We start from the raw sequence: 7,823 nt of genomic DNA on the forward strand, positions 1-7,823 counted from the left end.
TGGGAGCACTTGAGGGAGAAGGGGGCTCACTGTGTTTATACCAGGTACAGGTTTTATTTATTTTTATTTTATTTTTAATTTCTTTATTGATTAAGGTGTCACATATTTGTCCTCATCCCCCCATTCCCATCCCACACCCTTCCCCACGGATGCCCCAACCCCCTGTTGACCTTAACAATTGGTTAGGCTCGTATGCATGCACACAAGTCCTTTGGTTGATCTCTCCCCCCTCCCACCACCCTCCCCTACCCTCCCTCTCAGGCCCGATAGTCCGATCGATGCCTCCTTGTTTCTGGTTCTTTTCTTGTTCATCAGTCTATGTTGTTCATCATTTCCCCTAGATGAGTGAGATCATGTGTCACTAGAGATATACTTATAAGAACTGAATGTGAGACGAGCAATAATAGTTATGCTGACAGGCTAATGAATCAGTCTGTAGTGAGTTTCTTTCTGGACCAACAGTTCTTTGGAGACCCAATATCAATGTCCACCAGTTCCTTATGTGTACATGTCGGCACTGACCCCTCAGCTCTGGATGGTGGACAAATGGTGGTAATGCAGGTCCAACTCCCTCTGGTTTGGTCTCGGCCAGACCCAGGGGCACGGCCTCACCCGAACCCAGGGGGCGCGTGGCCTCACCTGGACCCAGGTGCGTGCAGCCTCACCTGGACCCGGGACCCAGCCTCACCCAGATCCAGGGGCACACGGCCTCACCCGGACCCGGGATCCAGCTTCACCCGGACCCAGGGGCGCGTGGCCTCACCCGGACACAGGGGTGCGTGGCCTCACCCGGACCCAGGGGCGCGTGGCCTCTCCCAGACCTAGGGTCGCGTGGCCTCACCCGGATCCAGGGGCATGCGGCCTCACCCGGATCCAGGGGCACACGGCCTCACCCGGACCCGGGATCCAGCTTCACCCGGACCCAGGGGCGTGAGGCCTCACCCGGACCCAGGTGCGCACGGCCTCACCCGCACCCAGGGGCGTGCAGCCTCACCCAGATCCAGGGGCACACAGCCTCACTCGGACCTGGGATCCAGCTTCATCCGGACCCAGGGTCGCGTGGCCTCACCCGGACCCAGGGGCACGTAGCCTCTCCCAGACCCAGGGGCACGTGGCCTCACCCGGGCCCAGGACCCAGCCTCACCCGGATCCAGGAGCACACAGCCTCACCCGGACCCGGGATCTAGCTTCACCCGGACCCAGGGGCGCGTGGCCTCACCCGGACCCAGAGGCGCATGGCCTCTCCCAGACCCAGGGTCGCATGGCCTCACCCGGACCCAGGTGCGCGCAGCCTCACCCGGACCTGGGACCCAGCCTCACCCGGACCTAGGGGTGCATAGCCTCACCCGGACCCAGGGGGGCGGCCCCACCTGGACCCAAGACCCAGCTTCACCTGGACCCAGTTTCCAGCCTCACCCGGACCCAGGGGCACACGGCCTCCCCCCCACCCGGGACCCAGTGGGGCTTCGTCTTCTTGATCCCAATTCCTGTTGGTCAATTCCCTCTCAGCAATTCCTTCGGCCATTTACTCAGAGCTCCAGGGTAGCTGCTGCAGAACTCATTGGGCGGCGGGCTCGGCGAAGCTCCGGTGTGCCCGGTGTGTGGTGGCAGGCTGGTCCAGGGTTGCTGCGTCGGCCCTTGGGTCTGCAGTGGTGGCCGGTCGCCGAGTGTGCGCACCTGGCCATTTCCAGGGCATTGAGATTCTTAAAGGACTTGGAGGTCAGCAAGCGCGGAATCTCCCACCCCATGTCTCCCAGGGGCTCGTCTGTCCGTGCTCGGCAGTGAGTGGAGCCGTCCCCTCAGCCGGAGACTGCTGGGGGAACTGCACCGAGCACGTTCCAGGCCGCCATTGTGTCGCCTGAGCCGTAGTTCTTAAAGTGTGATCTTTGGCTCACCGGCATCAGCATCGTCCCGCGTACCCCTCTCTTTTATTCTAGTTGTAGAGCATCTGCTCAGCCAGCCCTAAGGTGGTTCTGGATGGTGTCTGCTCTGCTCTCCCATTGTAGTCTCAAAATTGTTGTGGTAGGCAACAATCAGGTGTCCGCCCTATGCCTCCATCTTGGTCCTCCTTTGTGTAGTTAAGTCTTGATTGTTGTTGGTGTCACTGGGAGGAATTGTCCTCCAGGCCAATTGGCCGTGAGGACCCTCTGTGTCTATAAAGGAAGAGTTGCAGTGCAGGAGACACGTTTATGGGCCGGGTCTTGTTGCAGCAAGGCTTTGGCGCTCACTAAGCCTGCCTCTTGAATGTATCCCTTATGCGAGTGGTTGAAATCTGGTGTCATCTCACACAGACCACTAGATGCCCTCGTTTCTGGGTCTCCAATGGAGTGTAGGTCAGCTACTGCCTGAAGCCACTCAGCAGGAGTTACAGCAAAAACTGCAGTTTCCTCCTCCTGTCTGAGCGGCCCTGGAGCAGTCCAACTAGAACCGCAGTTCATCTGGTCAAGCTGCCACAGGGCAGGCCACCCACATGCAAAAGCCGCTGCTTGGAGCCCGGGTGGGCCTGCAAAACGTGCAGGGAGGGTCTGCAAAACGTGCGGGGCGGGTCCCAGGGTGGGGCGGGTCTCAGGGCGGGGTGGGGTCTCAGGGCGCCACCAGGCCATGGCGTGGCAAACCGCAATGGCTGCAAGTCTGCTTTTTCTGCTTTCCACGTTTCTAAGCCCCCTCGTCCTGCACTCCAGCGCAGCAAACACTGATTGCTGGGTGCACCTCCGCAAGGAAGTTACTCCCACTCTCCAACACGAAGGCCGAGAGTCCAGCCTCTCTCCGCAGGCGTCTGGGTCTCCTGCGTGTCCCCAGAAGCTGGATTTCAGAGTGATGGGGAGCTAATCTCCCTTAGGGTTGGAAAAAAAGTCGCACGTCCCTTCCCCCGCCACCAGCCCAACCCACGCACCTCCGCACCTCATCCCCTCCGAGTTTGCTCTTTCCTCTTCCCGCTTAGTTGTAAATCCACCATTCAGCCAGCTCTCCTGTGGTTCTGGGTGGCAGACGCTCTGTCCTCCAGTTGTATTTTTGAAATTGCTGTGCGTGGCGCAGTTCATTTGTTTAACTTTGCCACCTTCTTGGTTCTCCTCTCTCAAAATGGCTAAAGGACTTGAATGTAAGACGGGAAATCATAAAATTCCTCCAAGTTGGTGTCGGTGGTCACTGGGGCCCTGAGGATCTCACTGGGCAGCTCAGCCAGGTCGGTGACGCGGATGGGCCTGTCCTGCAGAAAGATGGTCTCTTCCTTCACCGAGAGCCACTGCGCCGAGTCCGCAGCCGCCGCCACAGCAGCTGCCGTGGCCGCCGATGAGCCCATGGCCCCGGCTGAGGTGCTGACTGAGAGGAGCAGCTGCCCGGCCTGGAGAGACGCGAGCAGGAGTCGCCGCGCTCACCAGTCCATCTTTTAGTTGTATTTCCGAAACTGCCATGAGAGGCAACAGATCAGCCGTTCAACTCCGCCGCCATCTTGGCTCCGCATTCCAGGTACAGGTTTTAAACACCCTCCCCAGACTAAGGCTCCAACTCTTGTGGAGGAGAGTGAGACTATTCTGGGTCCAGCTGTGGTGCAGCAGGAGTCTGATCCCTGTTTGGGTTGCTGGAGCCCTGAGAGCCTATAGGGAAATTAGTGGTATGTTTTTCTGGAGACAGCACCAGTGGAAGAGCTGAGAGCCTGAGTATGTGAGGGAGCATTGAGCTCAGTGGACATGAGGGACTACTGGCTGCACTGCATGTCAATGCTGGGCTTCCTTCTGTCCCTCTTCTCGCTACAAGTGTGAAGCATTGAGGGGGTTTCAAGATGGCAGTGGAGTAGGTGGACCTTTCTTGCACCTCCTCCCAGGGCCAGACTGGAAAAAAAAAACTGGGGAACATTCACCAGGAATTACCAACTAAGGACTAGCTGGAAAGGAGACTTTAATAAGGGAAGGCAGAAATCACCTGGAGAGTTGTAAGGAAGGGCAGGGTCCTGAGAGGGGCTGGCCCCGCTCCCACCTTGGGGCAAGCCCAGAGTGAGGAGGGATATCTTGAGTCTGCATGGAGGTGGAGTTGATGGGTGGGGGTGGACAGGATCAGGGGTGGGGGGGTGGGGGGAGAAGGAGAGTTTTCTTGGAGGAGTGAAGCCTGGACTCAAGGCTGGGCTCCCCAGCCCAGAGTGCTAGAGCTGAGAACAAAGGCCCACATAACACCCAGCTGTGAAACGTGATGGGGTTTCTGACTGCCAAGGAGAGGCAGAGCCAGTTGGAGATAAAAGCTTTATGTTTTTACTCAGAACACAAGATTTTTGTTTACAGCCACTCATCTGACTAGGCTTCAGTGGAGGGAGGTGGGTGCAGACTGGATTTTCCTGAGGAGAGGCTGGGGTGGGAAGCATTGGGGGAAGGTGGAACAGTGGCAGCTGGGAGACCTGCAATCTGTTGTCCACCTCATACTGCAGTGACCATTTTTCCAGTGAGGTGCAGGCCCCTCCCAGCAACCAAAGCTTAGGAAAAGGCAAATATACTGCCCTGGAGGATATAGCTTGCTCCACTCTGCATCTCAACCCCTGCTGAGGAGATGGCAGCAGAGTCCAAGCCTACAGGTTTGAACAGTAACAGGGGGAGTCAGTGACTGGCTTTGGGATAGGTCCATACTCCCCACTGTCCCAGAACTTGACTGGTACTTCACCCTACAGGAGAGCTAATAGAAACTCCTGGCTTCCGGCCGATACCACTGGACTGCATACGAGGGGATCCACCCAGCCAAGGGAAGGGAAATATTCATAAATAGTCTAACAAGTTACTCTTTGATAGGGAAACACACTGACCATCTTCCCTGAAATATGAACTCTCCCTCCCCCTCATGGGAGACCAAGAGGTCTCATTCAGCCAATTCAGCCTAAAGCCCTTTGCAAAACAGCCTTTTCAATGACTAAGATTATAGTTGGCCAGCAGAAGGAGGTTTGCAGAGGCAGAGCTCTAGCAGCCTTGGAACATTTCCTGGCTCTTCCCTGGACATCATGCTGATAACAACATAGACCTAGAGCTCAACTTGGCCCCTCCCACTCATAGCCAAGCCCTGTAGAGACAGACACAAACTGTGGATTGATTGAAGCTTTGAACAGGTTGCTGATGGCCAAACACAGACAGCTTCTGATAGTGGCTAGCAGCACTTCCCAGGAAGCCCAGAAGTGGCAGACAAAACCAGAAGCCTCAGTCAACATAAGAGTAAAGGGGAAATTGGGATGATATGAAACATAATAACACCCATATTGTAGGGGTACCAAGAAGAAGAAGAACATGAACAAATAATAGAGAGAACTCGTGTAAAGAAATAATGATAGAAAACTTTCCTCTGTGAAGGAAAAAGTCACAGCAGTTCAGGAAGCACAGGGAGTTCCAGTCAAGATGAATCCAGAGAACCCCTGCAAGACACGTCATAATTAAAATGACAAACATTAAGAACAAAAAAAGAATCTTAAATGCAATAAGAGAGAGAGAGAAAATTACCTACAAGTGAGTACCCCTTAGACTGCCAGCTGATTTCTCAAAGAAACACTTCAGGCCAGAGTGAATGGCATGAAGTATTCAAAGTAATGAAAAACAAGGAGCTGGACCCAAGACTACCATATCCAGCAAGGCTATTATTTCAAATTAGTGGTGAAATAAAGAGCTTCCCAGACCAAAAAGAAAAAAAAGGCTAAAGCAGTGCATTAGCACCAAACTAGCATTGCAAGAAATGTTAAAGGGACTGCTTTAAGAAGAAGAAGAAATCAAGAGAGAGAGAGGAACACAGGTAAAAAGGAAAAAATGGCAATAAAGAAGTACCTATCCTATCCTATATAATAAAAGTGTAATATGCAAGTAAACCAACCAGTCAGTGAGCAGAGAGGGAATGGCGATGGTGGGGGGAGGGGCAGCAACTAGCAGTGGTGGAGGGGTGATGGGGGCAGGGGGTGGCACCATCCCCTGATTGGCCTGACAGTGGCAGTGTAGCAGCAGGGTGATGGGGGCGATGCCATCCCCTGATCGCCTGTCTGGTCACCTCCAACAGAGAAAGGCCGGGCAGCAGTGGTGGGGTGATAGGGGCGGTGCTGTTCTCTGATTGGTGGGCCCAGTTGCCTCCCACAGAGGGAGGCCAGACTGTGGCTTAGGCCTGCTCCCCTGGGAAGCGGGCCTAAGCCATCAGTAGGACATCCCCTGAGGACTCCCAGACTGTGAGAGGGCACAGGCCGGACTGACGGACCCACTTCCAGTGCATGAATTTTTGTGCACCAGACCTCTAGTCAATAATAACTTAAATGTAAATGGACAAAATGTTCCAATCAAACAACATAAGGAAGCTGAATGGATAAGAAAATATGACCCACATATATGCTGTCTACAAGAGACCCACCTCAGGATAGAAATGAAGAAATGGAAAAATATTCCATGCAATTGGAAATGAAAAAAAAAATTTAAGGTAACAATACTCATATCTGTCAAAATAGACTTCAAAACAAAGACCATAAAAGCCACAAAGAAGATCACTACATAAAACTAAAGGGATTGATCCAACACAAAAATATAAACCTTGAAAACATACATGTACCCAACATAGGAGCAAATACATATATTAAAAAAAAACACAAAAAACTCTTGGAAGACTTTAAGGAAGAGATTAATAGCAATACAGTCATAGTAAGGGACTTGACCACAGCACTAATATCACTGGATATATCTTCCAGACAAAAAGTCAAGAAGGAAATAATGACCTTAAATTGCACACTGGATCAGATAAATTTAATTTATATTTACAGAACATTTCATCCTAAAGTGACAGAATATACATTCTTCTCAAGTGCACATGGAACATTTGCTAAGATAGATCACATGTTCAGACATAAAATAAATCTCTACAAATTTCACAAGGCTGAAATCATATCAAGCATCATCTCAGTTCACAATGTCATGAGCCTAGAAATAAACTACAGTTAAACACACACACATGCATGTGCACGCACACATTCACAAAACAAAAACAGAAAAACAAACAAACACCTCAAAGACATTCAAACACATGAAGTCTAAATAGTATGTTATTAAACAATGAATGGATTACCAATAAGATCAAGGAAGAAATAATAAAATAAAATAAAACACGCCTAGAAACAAACATATAACAACCTAAAATCTATGGGACATAGTGAAAGCACTTCACTTGCCTATGAAGCTATCTGGTCCAGGACTTTTGTTTGCTGAGAGGGAAGTTCATAGCATTACAGGCTATGCAAGAAATAAAAAACAGCTCAAATAAGCAACCTAATCCTAGAACTAAAAGAATTGTAAAGAGAACAACAAGAGATTGAGGAGAGAAAATGGCGATGGAATAGAGTCGGGTTTGGAGTCTGTTCCTGGGGCGGAGAGTCGGAGCAGCAGAGGCGCGCAGAGGGAGTGTATGTGGGCAAGCCAAGGGACAGCTAAACTCCAGGAGAAGGCGGGGGAGTGCTGGGCAGTGTTCCTCTGACCGCGCAGCACCCACAGGGGCTGGGTCCCCTCCTGGAGCTGCGGGCTCGCCGGGCGCCTCGCCATCTTGCAAGGAAAGGAGGATTTTAGTGGAAACCTGACTTTCCGCGACAACTGCAAACTCTGAGCTGCTGGGAGCACCAGATCACCGGTCCCCTATCAGCGCAAACATTCGGATTCAAAGAAACTCTTCACTGCACCACGGAAAGGTCAGATTTTGTCTGAAATAAGCTGCGGTTTCTAATCCCCGCGGTGGGTGAGGGAAGCGCTGGGTGAGGGAAGCGCGGCAGCCGCAGGACCGGCAGGAGCCGGGAGGTCTGTGCCTAGAAAAATCGGCGGCAGTTGGAACTGCCGTGATCC

The sequence above is a fragment of the Eptesicus fuscus genome, chromosome 2 (genome assembly GCF_027574615.1).
Source record: "Eptesicus fuscus isolate TK198812 chromosome 2, DD_ASM_mEF_20220401, whole genome shotgun sequence".
Classification (NCBI taxonomy): Eukaryota; Metazoa; Chordata; class Mammalia; order Chiroptera; family Vespertilionidae; genus Eptesicus; species Eptesicus fuscus.